We start from the raw sequence: 24,246 nt of genomic DNA on the forward strand, positions 1-24,246 counted from the left end.
ATTCTATGATTTGAACCTCTCCTGTGAGACCGGTTTTAGATTCCGATGCTTCACTTCAGGTTTACTGTATCCCTTGGACCTTCTTATTGACGATGAAACAAAGAAATTGGATCCGAATTTAATACAAAAGCCACAATGCCGACTTAAGTACAAGAGGACTGACTCTTCTTACTGTCTATGTTCAGAACTTCTCCGGTGCGTCAAGTTTTAGATTCTGAAGCTTCACTTCAGGTTTACTATATCCCTTGGACCTTCTTATTGACGATGAAACACAGAAATTCCATCGGAATTAAATTCGAAAGGTACAATGCCGACCTAAGTACAAGAGGACTGACACTCAAATTTTCTATGATTCGAACCTCTCCTGTAAGTCCAGTTTTAGATTCCAATGCTTCACTTCTGGGTTACCGTACACCTTGGACCTTCGTATTGACGATGAAACGCAGAAATTGCATCGGAATTAATTACAAAAGGCACAATGCCGACTTAAGTACAAAAGGACTGACACTTCTTACATTCTACGATTTGTGCCTCTGCTGTGAGACCGGTTTTAGATTCAGATGCTTCACTTCAGGTTTACTGTGTACCTTGGACCTTCTTATTGACGATTAAACACAGAAATTGCATCGTAATTTAACACAAAAGGCACAATGCCGACTTAAGTACAAAAGGACTGACTCTTCTTACTGTCTATGTTAAAAACCTTTCCTGTGAGTCCAGTTTTAGATTCCGATGCTTCACTTCAGGTTTACTATATCCCTTGGACCTTCTTATTGACGATGAAGCACAGAAATTGCATCGGAATTAAATTCAAAAGGCATAATGCCGACTTAAGTACAAGAGGACTGACACTCTAACTTTCTACGATTTGAACTCCTCCTGTGAGTCCAGTTTTAGATTCAGATGCTTCACTTTAGGTTTACTTTATACCTTGGACCTTCTTATTGAAGATGAAGAACAGAAATTGCATCGGAATTAAATTCAAAAGGCACAATGCCGACTTAAGTACAAGAGGACTGACACTCTAACTTTCTATGATTTGAACCTCTCCTGTGAGTCCTGTTTTAGATTCCGATGCTTCACTTCACGTTTACTGTATACCTTGGACCTTCTTATTGACGATGAAGCACAGAAATTGCATCGGAATTTAATTCAAAAGGCACAATGCAGACTTAAGTACAAGAGGACTGACACTCTAACATTCTATGATTTGAACCTCTCCTGTGAGTCCAGTTTTAGATTCCGATGCTTCACTTTAGGTTTACTGTATACCTTGGACATTGTTATTGACGATGAAACACAGAAATTGTATCGGATTTAAATTCAAAAGGCACAATGCCGACTAAAGTACAAGAGGACTGACACTCTAACTTTCTATGATTTGAACCTCTCCTGTGAGTCCAGTTTTTGATTCCGATGCTTTACTACAGGTTTACTGTATACCTTGGACCTTCTTATTGAGGATGAAGCACAGAAATTGCATCGGAATTAAATTCAAAGGGACAATGCCGACTTAAGTACAAGAGGACTGACACTGTAACTTTCTATGATTTGAACCTCTCCTTTGTGTCCAGTTTTAGATTCCGATGCTTCACTTCAGGTTAACTGTATCCCTTGGACCTTCTTATTGACGATGAAACATAGAAATTGCATCGGAATTAAATACAAAAGGCACAATTCCGACTTAAGTACAAAAGGACTGACACGTCTTACATTCTACGATTTGAGCCTCTACTGTGAGACCGGTTTTAGATTCCGATTCTTCACTTCAGGTTTACTGTATCCCTTGGACCTTCTTATTGACGATTAAACACAGAAATTGCATCGTAATTTAATACAAAAGGCACAATGCCGACTTAAGTACAAGAGGACTGACCCTACTTACTGTCTATGTTTAAAACCTTTCCTGTGAGACCAGTTTTAGATTCCGATTCATCACTTTAGGTTTACTGTATCCCTTGCACCTTCTAATTGACTATGAAACATAGAGATTGCATCGTAATTAAATACGAAAGGCAAAATGCCGACTTCAGTACAAGAGGACTGACACTGTAACTTTCTATGATTTGAACCTCTCCTGTGAGTCCAATTTTAGATTCCGATGCTTCACTTCAGGATTACTGTATACCTTGGACCTTCTTATTGACGATGAAGCACAGAATCTTTATCGGAATTAAATTGAAAATGCACAATGCCGACTTCAGTACAAGAGGACTGACACTCTAACTTTCTATCATTTGATCCGCTCCTGTGAGTCCAGTTTTAGATTCTGATGCTTCACTTCAGGTTTACTTATCCCTTGGACTTTCTTATTGACGATGAAACACAGAAATTGCATCCGAATTTAATACAAAAGGCACAATGCCGACTTAAGTACAAGAGGACTGACTCTCTACCTTTCTATGATTTGAACCTCTCCTGTGAGTCCAGTTTTAGATTCCGATGCTTCACTTCTGGTTTACCGTACACCTTGGACCTTCTTGTTGACGATGAAACACAGAGATTTCATCGGAATTAAATACAAAAGGCACAATGCCTACTTAAGAACAAGAGGACTGACACTCTAATTTTCTATGATTTGAACCTCTCCTGTGAGTCCGATTATAGATTCCGATGCTGCACTTCAGGATTACTGTATACCTTGGACCTTCTTATTGACGATGAAGCACAGAAATTTAATCGGAAACAAATTGAAAAGGCACAATGGCGACTTAAGTACAAGGGGACTGACACTCTAACTTTCTATGATTTGAACCTCTATTGTGAGTCCAGTTATAGATTCCGATGCTTCACTTCAGGTTAACTGTATCTCTTGGACCTTCTTATTGACGATGAAACACAGAATATGCATTGGAATTAAATACAAAATGCACAAATCCGACTTAAGTACAAGAGGACTGACTCTTCTTACTGTCTATGTTTAGAACCTCTCCTGTGAGTCCAGTTTTAGATTCCTATGCTTCACTACAGGTTTACTGTATCCGTTGGACCTTCTTATTGACGATGAAGCACAGAAATTGCATCGGAATTAAATTCAAAATCCAAAATGCCGACTTAAGTAGAAGAGGACCGACACTCAAACTTTCTATGATTTGAACCTCTCCAGTGAGTCCAGTTTTAAATTCCGATGCTTCACTTCAGGTTTACTGTATCCCTTGGACCTTCTTATTGACGATGAAACACAGAGATTGCATCGGAATTAAATACAAAACGCACCATGCCGACTTAAGTACATAAGGACTGACACTTCTTACATTCTACGATTTGATCCTCTCCTGTGATTCCGGTTTTAGGTTCCGATGCTTCACTTCAGGTGTACTGTTTCCCTTGGACTTCCTTATTGACGATGAAACACAGATATTGCATCGGAATTAAATACAAAAGGCATAATGCCGACTTTACTACAAAAGGACAGACACTACTTACATTCTACGATTTGATCCTCTCCTGTGAGCCCGGATTTAGGTTCCAATGCTTCACTTCAGGTTTACTGTATCCCTTGCAACTTCTAATTGACTATGAAACACACAAATTACGTCGTAATTACATACAAAAGGCACAATGCCGACTTCAGTACAAAAAGACAGACTCTTCTTACTATCTATGTAATGAACCTTTAGTTTGAGACCAGTTTTAGATTCCGATGCTTCACTTCAGGTTTACTGTATACCTTGGACCTTCTTATTGACGATGAAGCACAGATATTGCATCGGAATTAAATTCAAAAGGCACAATGCCGACCTAAGTACAAGAGGACTGACACACTAACTTTCTATGATTTGAACCTCTCTTGTGAGTGCAGTTTTAGATACCGATGCTTCACTTCAGGTTTACTGTATCCCTTGGACCTTCTTATTGACGATGAAACACAGAAATTGCATCGGAATTAAATACAAAATTCACATTGACGACTTAAGTACAAGAGGACTGACACTTGTTACATTCTATGATTTGAACCTCTCCTGTGAGACCGGTTTTAGATTCCGATGCTTCACTTCAGGTTTACTGTATCCCTTGGACCTTCTTATTGACGATGAAACAAAGAAATTGGATCCGAATTTAATACAAAAGCCACAATGCCGACTTAAGTACAAGAGGACTGACTCTTCTTACTGTCTATGTTCAGAACTTCTCCGGTGCGTCAAGTTTTAGATTCTGAAGCTTCACTTCAGGTTTACTATATCCCTTGGACCTTCTTATTGACGATGAAACACAGAAATTCCATCGGAATTAAATTCGAAAGGTACAATGCCGACCTAAGTACAAGAGGACTGACACTCAAACTTTCTATGATTTGAACCTCTTCTGTGAGTAAAGTTTTAGATTCCGATGCTTCACTTCTGGTTTACCGTACACCTTGGACCTTCGTGTTGACGATGAAACAGAGAAATTGCATCGGAATTAAATTCCAAAGGCACAATGCCGACATAAGTACAAGAGGACCGACACTCTAACTTACTATGATTTGATCCGCTCCTGTGAGTCCAGTTTTAGATTCCGATGCTTCACTTCAGGTTTACTGTATCCCTTGGACCTTCTTATTGACGATGAAACACAGAAAATGCATCCGAATGTAATACAAAAGGCACAATGACGACTTAAGTACAAGAGTACTGACACTCTAACTTTATACGATTTGAACTTCTCCTGTGAGTCCAGTTTTAGATTCCGTTGCTTCACTTCAGGTTTACTGTATACCTTGGACCTTCTTATTGACGATGAAGCACTGAAATTGCATCGGATTTAAATTCAAAAGGCACAATGCCGACTTAAGTACAAGAGCACAGACACTCTAACTTTCTATTATTTGAACCTTTCCTGTGAGTCCAGAATTAGATTCCGATTCTTCACTTCAGGTTTACTGTATACCTTAGGCCGTCTTATTGACGATGAAACACAGAGATTGCATCGGAATTAAATTCAAAAGCAACAATGCCAACTTATGTACAAGAGGACTGACACTCTAACGTTCTATGATTTGAACCTCTCCTGTGAGTCCTGTTTTAGATTCCGATGCTTCACTTCAGGTTTACTGTATACCTTGGACATTCTTGTTGACGATGAAACACAGAAATTGCATCGGAATTAAATTCAAAAGGCACAATGCCGACTTAAGTACAAGAGGACTGACACTCTAACTTTCTATGATTTGAACCTCTCTTGTGAGTCCAGTTTTAGATTCCGATGCTTCACTTCGGGTTTACTGTATACCTTGGACCTTCTTATTGACGATGAAGCACAGAAATTGCATCGGAATTAAATTCAAAGGCTCAATGCCGACTTAAGTAAAAGAGGACTGACACTGTAACTTTCAATGATTTGAACCTCTCCTTTGAGTCCAGTTTTAGATTCCGATGCTTCACTTCGGGTTTACTGTATCCCTTGGACCTTCTTATTGACGATGAAACACAGAAATATTATCGGAATTAAATACAAAAAGCACAATGCCGACTTAACTACAAAAGGACTGACACTTCTTACATTCTACGATTTGAGCCTCTGCTGTGAGACCGGTTTTAGATTCCGATGCTTCACTTCAGGTTAATTGTATCCCTTGGACCTTCTTATTGACGATTAAACACAGAAATTGCATCGTAATTTAATACAAAAAGCACAATGCCGACTTAAGTACAAGGGGACTAACTCTTCTTACTGTCTATGTTTAAAACCTTTCCTGTGAGACCAGTATTACATTCCGATGCATCACTAAAGGTTTACTGTACCCCATGCACCTTAAAATTGACTATGAGACATAGAAATTCCATCGTAATTAAATACAAAAGGCACAATGCCGACTTCAGTACATGAAGACTGACTCTTCCTACTATCTATGTTATGAACCTTTAGTGTGAGACCAGTTTTAGATTCCGATGCTTCACTTCAGGTTTACTGTATACCTTGGACCTTCTTGTTGACAATGAAACACAGAAATTGCATCAGAATGATATTCGAAAGGCACAATGCCGACTTAAGTACAAGTGGACTGACACTCAAACTTTCTATGATTTGAACCTCTGCTGTGATTCCTGTTTTAGATTCCGATGCTTCACTTCAGGTTTACTGTATCCCTTGGACCTTCTTATTGACGATGAAACACAGAAATTGCTTCGGAATTAAATACACAAATCACATTGCCGCCTGAAGTAAAAAAGGAGTGACACTTCTTACATACTATGATTTGAACCTCTCCTGTGAGACCGGTTTTAGATTCCGATGCTTCACTTCAGGTTTACTGTATACCTTGGACCTTCTTATTGACGATGGAACACAGAAATTGAATACGAATTTAATACAAAAGGCGCAATGCCGACTTAAGTACAAGAGGACTGACGCTTCTTACTGTCTATGTTTAGAACCTCTCCGGTGAGTCCAGTTTTAGATTCCGGTGCTTATCTTCAGGTGTACTATATCCCTTGGAGCTTCTTATTGACGATGTAACACAGAAATTGCATCGGAATTAAATTCAAAAGGCACATTGCAGACTTAAGTACAAGAGGACTGACACTCAAATTTTCTATGATTCGAACCTCTCCTGTGAGTCCAGTTTTAGATTCCAATGCTTCACTTCTGGGTTACCGTACACCTTGGACCTTCGTATTGACGATGAAACAGAGAAATTGCATCGGAATTAAATACAAAAGGCACAATGCCGACTTAAGTACAAAAGGACTGACACTTCTTACATTCTACGATTTGTGCCTCTGGTGTGAGACCGGTTTTAGATTCCGATGCTTAACTTCAGGTTTACTGTGTACCTTGGACCTTCTTATTGATGATTAAACACAGAAATTGCATCGTAATTTAATACAAAATGCACAATGCCGACTTAAGTACAAGAGGACTGACTCTTCTTACTGTCTATGTTAAAAACCTTTCCTGTGAGTCCAGTTTGAGATTCCGATGCTTCACTTCAGGTTTACTATATCCCTTGGACCTTCTTATTGACGATGAAACACAGAAATTGAATCCGAAATTAATACAAAAGGCACAATGCCGACTTAAGTACAAGGGGACTGACACACTAACTTTCTACGATTTGAAGCTCTCCTGTGAGTCCAGTTTAAATTCAGATGCTTCACTTTAGGTTTACTGTATACCTTGGACCTTCTTATTGACGATGAAGCACAGAAATTGCATCGGAATTAAATTCAAAAAGCACAATGCCGACTTAAGTACAAGAGGACTGACACTCTAACTTTCTACGATTTGAACCTCTCCTGTGAGTCCTGTTTTAGATTCCGATGCTTCACTTCACGTTTACTGTATACCTTAGACCTTCTTATTGACGATGAAGCACAGAAATTGCATCGGAATTTAATTCAAAAGGCACAATGCAGACTTAAGTACAAGAGGACTGACACTCTAACATTCTATGATTTGAACCTCTCCTGTGAGTCCAGTTTTAGATTCCGATGCTTCACTTTAGGTTTACTGTATACCTTGGACATTGTTATTGACGATGAAACACAGAAATTGTATCGGATTTAAATTCAAAAGGCACAATGCCGACTAAAGTACAAGAGGACTGACACTCTAACTTTCTATGATTTGAACCTCTCCTGTGAGTCCAGTTTTAGATTCCGATGCTTTACTACAGGTTTACTGTATACCTTGGAACTTCTTATTGAGGATGAAGCACAGAAATTGCATCGGAATTAAATTCAAAGGGACAATGCCGACTTAAGTACAAGAGGACTGACACTGTAACTTCTATGATTTGAACCTCTCCTTTGTGTCCAGTTTTAGATTCCGATGCTTCACTTCAGGTTTACTGTATCCCTTGGACCTTCTTATTGACGATGAAACATAGAAATTGCATCGGAAGTAAACACAAAAGGCACAATTATGACAAAAGTACAAAAGGACTGACACTTCTTACATTCTACGATTTGAGCCTCTACTGTGAGAATGGTTTTAGATTCCGATGCTTCACTTCAGGTTTACTGTATCCCTTGGACCTTCTTATTGACGATTAAACACAGAAATTGCATCGTAATTTAATACAAAGGGCACAATGCCGACTTAAGTACAAGAGGACTGACCCTACTTACTGTCTATGTTTAAAACCTTTCCTGTGAGAACAGTTTTAGATTCCGATTCATCACTTTAGGTTTACTGTATCCCTTGCACCTTCTAATTGACTATGAAACACAGAGATTGCATCGTAATTAAATACGAAAGGCAAAACGCCGACTTCAGTACAAGAGGACTGACACTGTAACTTTCTATGATTTGAACCTCTCCTGTGAGTCCAATTTTAGATTCCGATGCTTCACTTCAGGTTTACTGTATACCTTGGACCTTCTTATTGACGATGAAGCACAGAAATTGCATCGGAACTAAATTCAAAAGGCACAATGCCGACTTAAGTACATGAGGACTGACACTCTAACATTGTATGATTTGAACCTCTCCTGTGAGTCCAGTTTTAGATTCCGATGCTTCACTTCAGGTTTACCATATACCTTGGACCTTCTTAGTGACGATGAAGCACAGAAATTGCATCGGAATTAAATTCAAAAGGCACAATGCCGACTAAGTACAAGCGGACAGACACTCTAACTTTCTATGATATGAACCTCTCCTGTAAGTCCAGTTTTAGATTCCGATGCTCCACTTCAGGTTTACTGTATACCTTGGACCTTCGGACTGACTATGAAGCACAGAAATTCCATCGGAATTAAATTCAAAAAGCACAATGCCGACTTAAGCACAAGAGGACTCACACCCTAACTTTCTATGATTTGAACCTCTCCTGTGAGTCCAGTTTTAGATTCCCATGCTTCACTTCAGGTTTACTGTATACCTTGGACCTTCTCAATGACGATGAAGCACAGAAATTGCATCGGAACTAAATTCAAAAGGCACAATGACGACTTAAGTACAAGAGGACTGACACTCTAACATTGTATGATTTGAAACTCTCCTGTGAGTCCAGTTTTAGATTCCGATGCTTCACTTCAGGTTTGCTGTATACCTTGGACATTCTTATTGCCGATGAAACACAGAAATTGCATCGGAATTAAATTCAAAAGGCACAATGCCGACTTAATTACAAGAGGACTGACACTCTAACTTTCTATCATTTGAACCTCTCCTGTGAGTCCAGTTTTAGATTCCGATGCTTCATTACTGGTTTACCGTATACCTTGGACCTTCTTATTGACGATGAAACACAGAAATTGCATCGGAATTACATTCAAAGGCACAATGCCGACTTAAGTACAAGAGGACTGACACTGAAACTTTCTATGATTTGAACGTCTCCTTTGAGTCCAGTTTTTGATTTCGATGCTTCACTTCAGGTTTACTGTATACCTTGGACCTTCTTATTGACGATGAAACACAGAAATTGCATCGGAAATATATACAAAAGGCACAATGCCGACTTATGTACAAAAGGACTGACACTTCTTACATTCTACGACAAAAGGACTGACACTTCTAACATTCTACGATTTGAGCCTCTCCTGTGAGACCTGTTCTAGGTTCCGATGCCTCACTTCAGGTTTACTGTATCCCTTGGACCTTCTTACTGACGATTAAACACGAAAATTGCATCGTAATTTTATACAAAATGCACAATGCCGACTTAAGTACAAGAGGACTGACACTAACTTTCTGTGATTTGAACCTCTGCTGTGAGTCCAGTTTTAGATTCCGATGCTTCACTTCAGGTTTACTGTATACCTTGGACCTTCTTATTGACGATGAAACACAGAAATTCCATCGGAATTAAATTCAAAATGCACAATGCCGATTAAGTACAAGAGGACTGACACTCTAACTTTCTATGATTTGAACCTCTCCTTTGAGTCCAGTTTTAGATTCCAACGTTTCACTTCAGGATTACTGTATCCCTTGGACCTTCTTATTGACGATGAAACACAGAAATTGCATCGGAATTAAAATCAAAAGGCACAATCCCGTCTTAAGTACAAAAGGACTGACACTTCTTACATTCTACGACAAAAGGACTGACACTTCTTACATTCTACGATTTGAGCCTCTCCTGTAAGACCGGTTTTAGATTCCGATGCTTCACTTCAGGTATACTGTATCCCTTGGACCTTCTTATTGACGATTAAACACAGAAATTGCATCGTCATTTAATACAAAAGGCACAATGCCGACTAAAGTACAAGAGGACTGACCCTTCTTACTCTCTATGTTTAAAACCTTTCCTGTTAGACCAGTTTTAGATTCCGATGCATCACTTCAGGTTTACTGTATCCCTTGCACCTTCTAATTGGCTTTGAAACACAGAAATTGCATCGTAATTAAATACAAAAGGCACAATGCCGACTTCAGTACAAGAGGACTGACACTCTAACTTTCTATGATTTGAACCTCTCCTGTGATTCCAATTTTAGATTCCGATGCTTCACTTCAGGATTACTGTCTACCTTGGACCTTCTTATTGACGATGAAGCACAGAAACTTTATGGGAATTAGATAGAAAAGGCACAATGCCGACTTCAGTACAAGAGAACTGACACTCTAACTTTCTATGATGTGATCCGCTCCTGTGAGTCCAGTTTTAAATTCCGAAGCTTCACTTCTGGTTTACTGTATCCCTTGGACTTTCTTATTGACGATGAACACAGAAATTGCATCCGAATTTAATACAAAAGGCACAATGCCGACTTAAGTACAAGAGGACTGACACTCCAACTTTCTATGATTTGAACCTCTGCTGTGAGTCCAGTTTTAGCTTCCGATGCTTCACTTCAGGTTTACTGTATACCTTGGACCTTCTTATTGACGATGAAACACAGAAATTGCATCGGAATTAAATTCAAATGGCACATTGTCGACTTAAGTACAAGAGGACTGACACTCAAACTTTCAATGATTCGAACCTCTCCTGTGAGTCGAGTTTTAGATTCCGATGCTTCACTTCTGGTTTACCGTACACCTTGGACCTTCGTATTGACGATGAAACAGATAAATTGTATCGGAATTAAATACAAAAGGCACAATGCCGACTTAAGTACAAAAGGACTGACACTTCTTACATTCTACGATTTGTGCCTCTGCTGTGAGACCGGTTTTAGATTCCGATGCTTCACTTCAGGTTTACTGTATACCTTGGACCTTCTTATTGACGATTAAACACAGAAATTGTATCGTAATTTAATAGAAAAGGCACAATGCCGACTTAAGTACAAGAGGACTGACTCTTCTTACTGTCTACGTTAAAAACCTTTCCTGTGAGTCCAGTTTTTGATTCCGATGCTTCACTTCAGGTTTACTATATCCCTTGGACCTTCTTATTGACGAAGAAACACAGAAATTGAATCCGAAATTGATACAAAAGGCACAATGCCGACTTAAGTACAAGAGGACTGACACTCTAAATTTCTACGGTTTGAACCTCACCTAGGAGTCCAGTTTTAGATTCCGGTGTTTCACTTTAGGTTTACTGTATACCTTAGACCTTCTTATTGACGGTGAAGCACAGAAATTGCATCGGAATTAAATTCAAAAGGCACAATGCCGACATAAGTACAAGAGGACTGACACTTTAACTTTCTTTGATTTTAACCTCTCCTGTGAGTCCTGTTTTAGATTCCGATGCTTCACTTCAGGTTTACAGTATACCTTGGACTTTCTCATTGACGATGAAACACAGAAATTGTGTCGGAATTAAATTCCAAAGGCACAATGCCGACATAAGTACAAGAGGACTGACACTCTAACTTTCTATGATTTGAACCTCTCCTGTTAGTCCAGTTTTAGATTCCGATGCTTCACTACAGGTTTACAGTATCCCTTGGACCTTCTTATTGACGATGAAACACAGAAATTGCATCGGAATTAAATTCAAAGGCACAATGCCGACTTAAGTACAAGAGGACTGGCACTGTACTTTCTATGATTTGAACCTCTCCTTTGTGCCCAGTTTTAGATTCCGATGCTTCACTTCAGGTTTACTGTATCCCTTGGACCTTCTTATTGACGATGAAACACAGAAATTGCATCGGAATTAAATATAAAAGGCACAATGCCGACTTAAGTACAAAAGGACTGACACTTCTTACATTCTACCATTTGAGCCTCTCCTATGAGACCGGTTTTAGATTCCGATGCTTCACTTCAGGTTTACTGTATCCCTTGGACCTTCTTATTGACGATTAATCACAGAAATTGCATCGTAATTAAATACAAAAGTCACAATGCTGACTTAAGTACAACAGGAGTGACCCTTCCTACTGTCTATGTTTAAAACCTTTCCTGTGAGACCAGTTTTAGATTCCGATTCATCACTTCAGGTTTACTGTACCCCTTGCACCTTCTAATTGACTATGCAACACAGAAATTGCATCGTAATTAAATACGAAAAGCACAATGCCGACTCCAGCACAAGAGGACTGACACTGTAACTTTCTATGATTTGAACCTCTCCTGTGAGTCCAATTTTAGATTCCGATGCTTCACTTCAGGATTACTGTATACCTTGGACCTTCTTATTGACGATGAAGCACAGAAACTTTATCGGAATTAAATTGAAATGGCACAATGCCGACTTAAGTACAAGAGGACTGACACTCTAACTTTCTATGATTTGATCCGCTCCTGTGAGTCCAGTTTTAGATTCCGATGCTTCACTTCAGGTTTACTGTATCCCTTGGACTTTCATATTGACGATGAAACACAGAAATTGCATCCGAATTTAATACAAAAGGCACAATGCCGAATTAAGTACAAGAGGATTGACACTCTAACACTCTATGATTTGAACCTCTCCTGTGAGTCCAGTTTTAGAAACCGATGCTTCACTTCAGGTTTACTGTATACCTTGGAAATTCTTATTGCCAATGAAACACAGAAATTGCATCGGAATTAAATTCAAAAGGCACAATGCCGACTTAAGTACAAGAGGACTGACACTCTAACTTCCTATGATTTGAACCTCTCCTGTGAGTCCAGTTTTAGATTCCGATGCTTCACTTCAGGTTTACTGTATCCCTTGGATCTTCTTATACACGATGAAACACTGAAATTGCATCCTAATTAAACACAAAAGGCACAATGCCGACATCAATACATGAAGACTGACTCTTCTTACTATCTATGTTATGAACCATTAGTGTGATACCAGTTTTAGATTCCGCTGCTTTACTTCAAGTTGACTGTATACCTTGGACCTTCTTATTGACGATGAAGCACAGAAATTGCATCGGAATTAAATTCAAAAGGCACATTGATGACCTAAGTAAAAGAGGACTGACACTCAAACTTTCTATGATTTTAATCTCTCCTGTGAGTCCAGTTTTAGATTCGGATGCTTCACTTCAGGTTTACTGTATACCTTGGACCTTCTTATTGACGATGAAACACAGAAATTGCATCGGAATTAAATTCAAAAGGCACAATGCCGATTAAGTTCAAGAGGACTGACACTCTAACTTTCTATGATTTGAACCTCTCCTTTGAGTCCAGTCTAAGATTCCAATGCTCCTTTTCAGGTTTACTGTATACCTTGGACCTTCTTATTGAAGATGAAGCACAGAAATTGCATCGGAATTAAATTCAAAGGCACAATGCCGACTTAAGTACAAGAGAACTGACACCCTAACTTTCTATGATTTGAACCTCTCCTGTAAGTCCAGTTTTAGATTCCGATTCTTCACTTCAGGTTTACTGTATACCTTGGACCATCTTAATTACGATGAAGCACAGAAATTGCATCGGAATTAAATTCAAAAGGCACAATGCCGACTTAAGTACAAGAGGACTGACACTCTATCATTCTATGATTTGAACCTCTCCTGTGAGTCCAGTTTTAGATTCCGATGCTTCACTACAGTTTACTGAATACCTTGCACCTTCTTATTGACGATGAAGCACAGAAATTGCATCGGATTTAAATTCAAAGGCACAATGCCGACCTAAGTACAAGAGAACTGACACTGTAACTTTCTATGATTTGAACCTCTCCTTTGAGTCCAGTTTTTGATTTCGATGCTTCACTTCAGGTTTACTGTATCCCTTGGACCTTCTAATTGACGATGAAACACAGAAATTGCATCGGAAATATATACAAAAGGCACAATGCCGACTGAAGTACGAAAGGACTGACACTTCTTACATTCTACGACAAACTGACTGACACTTCTAACATTCTACGATTTGAGCCTCTCCTGTGAGACCAGTTTTAGGTTCCGATGCCTCACTTCAGGTTTACTGTATCCCTTGAACCTTCTAATCGACTATGAAACACGGAAATTGCATCGTCATTAAATTCAAAAGGCACAATGCCGACATCAGTACAAGAGGACTGACGCTCTAACTTTCTATGGTTTGAACCTCTCCTGTGAGTCCAATTTTAGATTCCGATGCTTCACTTCAGGTTTACTGTATCCCTTGGACCTTCTTATTGACGATTAAACACAGAAATTGCACCGTAATTTAATACAAAAGGCACAATGCCGACCTAAGTACAAGAGGACTGACCCTTCTTACTGTCTATGTTTAAAACCTTTCCTGTGAGACCAGTTTTAGATTCCGATGCATCACTTCAGGTTTACTGTATCCCTTGCACCTTCTAATTGACTATGAAACACAGAAATTGCATCGTAATGAAATACAAAATGCACAATGCTGACTTCAGTACAAGAGGACTGACACTCTAATTTTCTATGATTTCAACCTCTCCTATGAGTCCAATTTTAGATTCCGATGCTTCACTTCAGGATTACTGTCTACTTTTGACCTTCTTATTGAAGATGAAGCACATAAACTTTATCAGAACTAAATTGAAAAGGCACAATGCCGACTTCAGTACAAGAGAACTGACACTCTAACTTTCTATGATTTGATCCGCTCCTGTGAGTCCAGTTTTAGATTCCGATGCTTCACTTCTGGTTTACTGTATCCCTTGGACTTTCTTATTGACGATGAAACACAGAAATTGCATCCGAATTTAATGCAAAAGGCACAATGCTGACTTAAGTACAATAGGACTGACAATCTAACTTTGTATGATTTGAACCCCTGCTGTGAGTCCAGTTTTAGATTCCGATGCTTCACTTCAGGTTTACTGTATCCCTTGGATCTTCTTATCCACGATGAAACACAGAAATTGCATCGTAATTAAACACAAAAGGCACAATGCCGACTAAAATACAAGAAGACTGACTCTTGTTACTATCTATGTTATGAACCTTTAGTGTGATACCAGTTTTAGATTCCGATGCTTCACTTCAGGTTTACTGTATACCTTGGACCTTCTTATTGACGATGAAGCACAGAAATTGCATCGGAATTAAATTCAAAAGGAACATTGCCGACCTAAGTAACAGAGGACTGACACTCAAACTTTCTATGATTTTAATCTCTCCTGTGATTCCAGTTTTAGATTCCGATCCTTCACTTCAGGTTTACTGTATACCTTGGACCTTCTTATTGACGATGAGACACAGAAATTGCATCGGAATTAAATTCAAAAGGCACAATGCCGATAAAGTTCAAGATGACTGACACTCTTAAATTTAAAAGGCACAATGCCGACTTAAGGACAAGAGGACTGACACACTAACATTCTATGATTTGAACCTCTCCTGTGAGACCAATCTTGGATTTCGATGTTTCAATACAGGTTAACTGTATCCCTTGGTCCTTCTTATTGACGAAGAAACACAGAAATTGCATCGGATTTAAATTCAAAGGCACAATGCCGACCTAAGTACAAGGGAACTGACACTGTAACTTTCTATGATTTGAACCTCTCCTTTGAGTCCAGTTTTTGATTTCGATGCTTCACTTCAGGTTTACTGTATCCCTTGGACCTTCTAATTGACGATGAAACACAGAAATTGCATCGGAAATATATACAAAAGGCACAATGCCGACTGAAGTACGAAAGGACTGACACTTCTTACATTCTACGACAAACTGACTGACACTTCTAACATTCTACGATTTGAGCCTCTCCTGTGAGACCAGTTTTAGATTCCGATGCTTCACTTCAGGTTTACTGTATCCCTTGGATCTTCTTATACACGATGAAACACAGAAATTGCATCCTAATTAAACACAAAAGGCACAATGCCGACATCAATACATGAAGACTGACTCTTCTTACTATCTATGTTATGAACCATTAGTGTGATACAAGTTTTAGATTCCGCTGCTTTACTTCAAGTTTACTGTATACCCTGGACCTTCTTATTGACGATGAAGCACAGAAATTGCATCGGAATTAAATTCAAAAGGCACATTGATGACCTAAGTAAAAGAGGACTGACACTCAAACTTTCTATGATTTTAATCTCTCCTGTGAGTCCAGTTTTAGATTCGGATGCTTCACATCAGGTTTACTGTATACCTTGGACCTTCTTATTGACGATGAAACACAGAAATTGCATCGGAATTAAATTCAAAAGGCACAATGCCGATTAAGTTCAAGAGGACTGACACTCTAACTTTCTATGATTTGAACCTCTCCTGTGAGTCCAGTCTAAGATTCCAATGCTCCTTTTCAGGTTTACTGTATACCTTGGACCTTCTTATTGAAGATGAAGCACAGAAATTGCATCGGAATTAAATTCAAAGGCACAATGCCGACTTAAGTACAAGAGAACTGACACCCTAACTTTCTATGATTTGAACCTCTCCTGTAAGTCCAGTTTTAGATTCCGATTCTTCACTTCAGGTTTACTGTATACCTTGGACCATCTTAATTACGATGAAGCACAGAAATTGCATCGGAATTAAATTCAAAAGGCACAATGCCGACTTAAGTACAAGAGGACTGACACTCTATCATTCTATGATTTGAACCTCTCCTGTGAGTCCAGTTTTAGATTCCGATGCTTCACTACAGTTTACTGTATACCTTGGACCTTCTTATTGACGATGAAGCACAGAAATTGCATCGGATTTAAATTCAAAGGCACAATGCCGACCTAAGTACAAGAGAACTGACACTGTAACTTTCTATGATTTGAACCTCTCCTTTGAGTCCAGTTTTTGATTTCGATGCTTCACTTCAGGTTTACTGTATCCCTTGGACCTTCTAATTGACGATGAAACACAGAAATTGCATCGGAAATATATACAAAAGGCACAATGCCGACTGAAGTACGAAAGGACTGACACTTCTTACATTCTACGACAAACTGACTGACACTTCTAACATTCTACGATTTGAGCCTCTCCTGTGAGACCAGTTTTAGGTTCCGATGCCTCACTTCAGGTTTACTGTATCCCTTGAACCTTCTAATCGACTATGAAACACAGAAATTGCATCGTAATTAAATTCAAAAGGCACAATGCCGACATCAGTACAAGAGGACTGACGCTCTAACTTTCTATGGTTTGAACCTCTCCTGTGAGTCCAATTTTAGATTCCGATGCTTCACATCAGGTTTACTGTATCCCTTGGACCTTCTTATTGACGATTAAACACAGAAATTGCACCGTAATTTAATATAAAAGGCACAATGCCGACCTAAGTACAAGAGGACTGACCCTTCTTACTGTCTATGTTTAAAACCTTTCCTGTGAGACCAGTTTTAGATTCCGATGCATCACTTCAGGTTTACTGTATCCCTTGCACCTTCTAATTGACTATGAAACACAGAAATTGCATCGTAATGAAATACAAAATGCACAATGCTGACTTCAGTACAAGAGGACTGACACTCTAATTTTCTATGATTTCAACCTCTCCTATGAGTCCAATTTTAGATTCCGATGCTTCACTTCAGGATTACTGTCTACTTTTGACCTTCTTATTGACGATGAAGCACATAAACTTTATCAGAACTAAATTGAAAAGGCACAATGCCGACTTCAGTACAAGAGAACTGACACTCTAACTTTCTATGATTTGATCCGCTCCTGTGAGTCCAGTTTTAGATTCCGATGCTTCACTTCTGGTTTACTGTATCCCTTGGACTTTCTTATTGACGATGAAACACAGAAATTGCATCCGAATTTAATGCAAAAGGCACAATGCTGACTTAAGTACAATAGGACTGACACTCTAACTTTGTATGATTTGAACCCCTGCTGTGAGTCCAGTTTTAGATTCCGATGCTTCACTTCAGGTTTACTGTATCCCTTGGATCTTCTTATCCACGATGAAACACAGAAATTGCATCGTAATTAAACACAAAAGGCACAATGCCGACTAAAATACAAGAAGACTGACTCTTGTTACTATCTATGTTATGAACCTTTAGTGTGATACCAGTTTTAGATTCCGATGCTTCACTTCAGGTTTACTGTATACCTTGGACCTTCTTATTGACGATGAAGCACAGAAATTGCATCGGAATTAAATTCAAAGGGAACATTGCCGACCTAAGTAACAGAGGACTGACACTCAAACTTTCTATGATTTTAATCTCTCCTGTGATTCCAGTTTTAGATTCCGATCCTTCACTTCAGGTTTACTGTATACCTTGGACCTTCTTATTGACGATGAGACACAGAAATTGCATCGGAATTAAATTCAAAAGGCACAATGCCGATAAAGTTCAAGATGACTGACACTCTTAAATTTAAAAGGCACAATGCCGACTTAAGGACAAGAGGACTGACACTCTAACATTCTATGATTTGAACCTCTCCTGTGAGACCAATCTTGGATTTCGATGTTTCAATACAGGTTAACTGTATCCCTTGGTCCTTCTTATTGACGAAGAAACACAGAAATTTCATCGGAATAAATACAAAAGGCACAATGCCGACATAAGTACAAGAAGACTGACTCTTCTTACTATCTATGTTATGAACCTTTAGTGTTAGTCCAGTTTTAGATTCCGATGCTTCACTTCAGGTTTACCGTATCCCTTGGACCTTCATATTGACGATGAAAAACAGAAATTGCATTGTAATTAAGTACAAAAGGCACTATGCCGAATCCAGTACAAGAAGACTGACTCTTCTTACTATCTATCTTATGAACCTTTAGTGTGAGACCAGTTTAAGATTCCGAAGCTTCACTTCAGGTTTACTGTATACCTTTGACCTCCTTATTGACGATGAAGCACAGATATTGCATCGGAATTAAATACAAAAGGCACAATGCCGACTTAAGTACAAGAGGACTGACACTCTAACTTTCTATGATTTGAACCTCTCCTGTGAGTCCAGTTTTAGATTACGTTGCTTCACTTCACGTTTACTGTATACCTTTGACCTTCTTATTGACGATGAAGCACAGATATTGCATCGGAATTAAATACAAAAGGCACATGCCGACTTAAGTACAAGAGGACTGACACTCTAACTTTCTGTGATTTGAACCTCTCCTGTGAGTCCAGTTTTAGATTCCGTTCCTTCACTTCAGGTTTACTGTATACCTTTGACCTTCTTATTGACGATGAAACACAGAAATTGCATCGTAATTAAATACAAAAGGCACAATGCCGACTTCATTACAAGAAGACTGACTCTTCTTACTATCTATGTTATGAACCTCTAGTGTGAGTCCAGTTTTAGATTCCGATGCTTCACTTCAGGTGTACTGTATGCCTTGGACCTACTTATTGACGATGAAACACAGAAATTGCATCGCAATTAAACACAAAAGGCACAATGCTGACTTCAGTACAAGAAGACTGACTCTTCTCACTATCTATGTTATGAACCTTTAGTGTGAGACCAGTTTTAGATTCCGATGCTTCACTTCAGGTTTACTGTATACCTTGAACTTTCTTATTGACGATGAAGCACAGAAATTGAATCGGAATTAAATTCATAATGCAGAATGAAGACTTAAGTACAAGAGTACTGGCACTCTAACTTTCTATGATTTTAACCTCTCCTGTGAGTCCAGTTTTAGTTTCCGATGCTTCAACTCATGTTTACTGTATACCTTGGAACTTCTTAATAACGATGAAGCACAGATATTGCATCGGAATTAAATTCAAAAAGCACAATGCCGACTTAAGTACAAGAGGACTGACACTCAAACTTTCTATGATTTGAACCACTCCTGTGAGTCCTGGTTTATATTCCGATGCTTCACTTCAGGTTTACTGTATACCTTGGACCTTGTTATTGACGATGAAACACAGAAATTGCATCGGAATTAAATTCAAAATGCACAATGCCGACTTAAGCACAAGAAGAGTGACTCTTTTTACTGTCTATGATTTGAACCGCTCCTGTGAGACCAATTTTAGATTCCGATGCTTCACTGCAGGTTTACTGTATCCCTTAATCCTTCTTATTGCCGATTTAACACAGAATATGCATCGGAATTTAATACAAAACGCAAAATGCCGACTTAGGTACAAGTGGACTGACACTTCTTACTGACTATTTATTGAACCTTTCCTGTGAGACCAGATTTAGATTCCGATGCTACACCCCAGGTTGAATATATCCCTTGGACCTTCTTATAGACGATGACATACAGAAATTGCATCAGAAATAAACACTAAAGGCACAATGCCGACTTAAGTACAAGAAGACTGACTCTTCTTACTGTCTATATTTTGAACCTTTAGTATGAGACCAGTTTTACATTCCGATGCTTCACTTCAGGTTTACTGTATCACTTGGACCTTCTTATTGACGATGAAACACAGATATTGCATTGGAATTAAATACAAAAGGCACAATGCCGACCCAAGTACAAGAGGACTGACCCTTCTTACTGTCTATGTTTAAAACCTTTCCTGTGAGACCAGTTTTAGATTCCGATGCATCACTTCAGGTTTACTGTATCCCTTGCACCTTCTAATTCACAATGAAACACAGAAATTGCATCGTAATTAAATTCAAAAGGCACAATGCCGATTAAGTTCAAGAGGACTGACACTCTAACTTTCTATTATTTCTACTTCTCCTGTGAGTCCAGTTTTACATTCCGATTCTTCACTTCAGGTTTACCATATACCTCGGACCTTCTAAGTGACGATGAAGCACAGAAATTGCATCGGAATTAAATTCATAAGGCACAATGCCGAGTAAGTCCAAGCGGACTGACACTCTAACTTTCTATGATTTGAACCTCTCCTGTGAGTCCAGTTTAAGATTCCAATGCTCCATTTAAGCTTTACTGTATACCTTGGACCTTCTTATTGAAGATGAAGCACAGAGATTGCATCGGAATTAAATTTAAAAGGCACAATGCTGACATAAGAACAAGAGGACTGACACTCTAACTTTCTATGATTTGAACCTCTCCTGTTAGACCTATTTTAGATTCCGATGCTTCAATACAGGTTAACTGTATCCCTTGGACCTTCTTATTGACGATGAAACACAGAAATTTCATCGGAATAAATACAAAACGCACAATGCCGACTTAAGTACAAGAAGACTGACTAGTTTTACTATCTATGTTATGAACCTTTAGTGTGAGACCAGTTTTAGATTGCGATGCCTCACTTCAGGTTTACTGTATCCCTTGGACCTTCTTATTGACGATGAAACACAGAAATTGCATCGGAATTAAATACAAAAGGCACAATGCCGACTTCAATAAAAGAAGACCGAGCCTTCTTACTATCTATGTTATGAACCTTTAGTGTGAGCCCAGTTTTAGATTCCGATGCTTCACTTCAGGTTTACTGTATCAATTGGACCTTCATATTGACGATGAAGCACAGAAATTGCATCGGAATTAAATTCAAAGGCACAATGCCGACTTAAGTACAAGAGAACTGACACTGTAAATTTCTATGATTTGAACCTCTCCTTTGAGTCCAGTTTTAGATTCCGATGCTTCACTACAGGTTTACTGTATACCTTGGACCTTCTTATTGACGATGAAGCACAGAAATTGCATCGGAATTAAATTCAAAGGCACAATGCCGACTTAAGTACAAGAGAACTGACACCCTAACTTTCTATGATTTGAACCTCTCCTGTAAGTCCAGTTTTTTAGATTCCGATGCTTCACTTCAGGTTTACTGTATACCTTGGACCATCTTAATTACGATGAAGCACAGAAATTGCATCGGAATTAAATTCAAAAGGCACAATGCCGACTTAAGTACAAGAGGACTGACACTCTATCATTCTATGATTTGAACCTCTCCTGTGAGTCCAGTTTTAGATTCCGATGCTTCACTACAGGTTTACTGTATACCTTGGACCTTCTTATTGACGATGAAGCACAGAAATTGCATCGGATTTAAATTCAAAGGCACAATGCCGACCTAAGTACAAGGGAACTGACACTGTAACTTTCTATGATTTGAACCTCTCCTTTGAGTCCAGTTTTTGATTTCGATGCTTCACTTCAGGTTTACTGTATCCCTTGGACCTTCTAATTGACGATTAAACACAGAAATTGCACCGTAATTTAATACAAAAGGCACAATGCCGACTTAAGTACAAGAGGACTGACCCTTCTTACTGTCTATGTTTAAAACCTTTCCTGTGAGTCCAGTTTTAGATTCCGATGCATCACTTCAGGTTTACTGTATCCCTTGCACCTTCTAATTGACTATGAAACACAGAAATTGCATCGTAATTAAATACAAAAGGCACAATGCCGACTTCAGTACAAGAGGACTGACACTCTAATTTTCTATGATTTCAACCTCTCCTGTGAGTCCAATTTTAGATTCCGATGCTTCACTTCAGGATTACTGTCTACTTTTGACCTTCTTATTGACGATGAAGCACATAAACTTTATCGGAACTAAATTGAAAAGGCACAATGCCGACTTCAGTACAAGAGAACTGACACTCTAACTTTCTATGATTTGATCCGCTCCTGTGAGTCCAGTTTTAGATTCCGATGCTTCACTTCTGGTTAACTGTATCCCTTGGACTTTCTTATTGACGATGAAACACAGAAATTGCATCCTAATGTAATGCAAAAGGCACAATGCCGACTTAAGTACAATAGGACTGACACTCTAACTTTGTATGAATTGAACCTCTGCTGTGAGTCCAGTTTTAGATTCCGATGCTTCACTTCAGGTTTACTGTATCCCTTGGATCTTCTTATCCACGATGAAACACAGAAATTGCATCGTAATTAAACACAAAAGGCACAATGCCGACTAAAGTACAAGAAGACTGACTCTTGTTACTATCTATGTTATGAACCTTTAGTGTGATACCAGTTTTAGATTCCGATGCTTCACTTCAGGTTTACTGTATACCTTGGACCTTCTTATTGACGATGAAGCACAGAAATTGCAACGGAATTAAATTCAAAAGGAACATTGCCGACCTAAGTAACAGAGGACTGACACTCAAACTTTCTATGATTTTAATCTCTCCTGTGAATCCAGTTTTAGATTCCGATGCTTCACTTCAGGTTTACTGTATATCTTGGACCTTCTTATTGACGATGAGACACAGAAATTGCATCGGAATTAAATTCAAAAGGCACAATGCCGATAAAGTTCAAGAGGACTGACACTCTAACTTTCTGTGTTTTGAACTTCTCCTGTGAGTCCAGTTTTAGATTCCGATGCTTCACTTCAGGTTTACTGTATACCTCGGACCTTCTTATTGACGATGAAGCACAGAGATTGCATCGGAATTAAATTTAAAAGGCACAATGCCGACTTAAGGACAAGAGGACTGACACTCTAACTTTCTATGATTTGATCCTCTCCTGTGAGACCAATCTTGGATTCCGATGCTTCAATACAGGTTAACTGTATCCCTTGGTCCTTCTTATTGACGATGAAACACAGAAATTTCATCGGAATAAATACAAAAGGCACATTGCCGACTTAAGTACAAGAAGACTGACTCTTCTTACTATCTATGTTATGAACCTTTAGTGTGAGACCAGTTTTAGATTCCGATGCTTCACTTCAGCTTTACCGTATCCCTTGGACCTTCATATTGACGATGAAACACAGAAATTGCATTGTAATTAAATACAAAAGGCACTATGCCGAATCCAGTACAAGAAGACTGACTCTTCTTACTATCTATCTTATGACCTTTAGTATGAGACCAGTTTAAGATTCCGAAGCTTCACTTCAGGTTTACTGTATACCTTTGACCTTCTTATTGACGATGAAGCACAGATATTGCATCGGAATTAAATACAAAAGGCACAATGCCGACTTAAGTACAAGAGGACTGACACTCACACTTTCTATGATTTGAACCTCTCCTGTAAGTCCAGTTTTAGATTCCGTTGCTTCACTTCAGGTTTACTGTATACCTTTGACCTTTTTATTGACGATGAAGCACAGATATTGCATCGGAATTAAATACAAAAGGCACAATGCCGACTTAAGTACAAGAGGACTGACACTCTAACTTTCTATGATTTGAACCTCTCCTGTGAGTCCAGTT

This window comes from Schistocerca serialis, chromosome 7 (genome assembly GCF_023864345.2).
Source record: "Schistocerca serialis cubense isolate TAMUIC-IGC-003099 chromosome 7, iqSchSeri2.2, whole genome shotgun sequence".
Taxonomy (NCBI): domain Eukaryota; kingdom Metazoa; phylum Arthropoda; class Insecta; order Orthoptera; family Acrididae; genus Schistocerca; species Schistocerca serialis.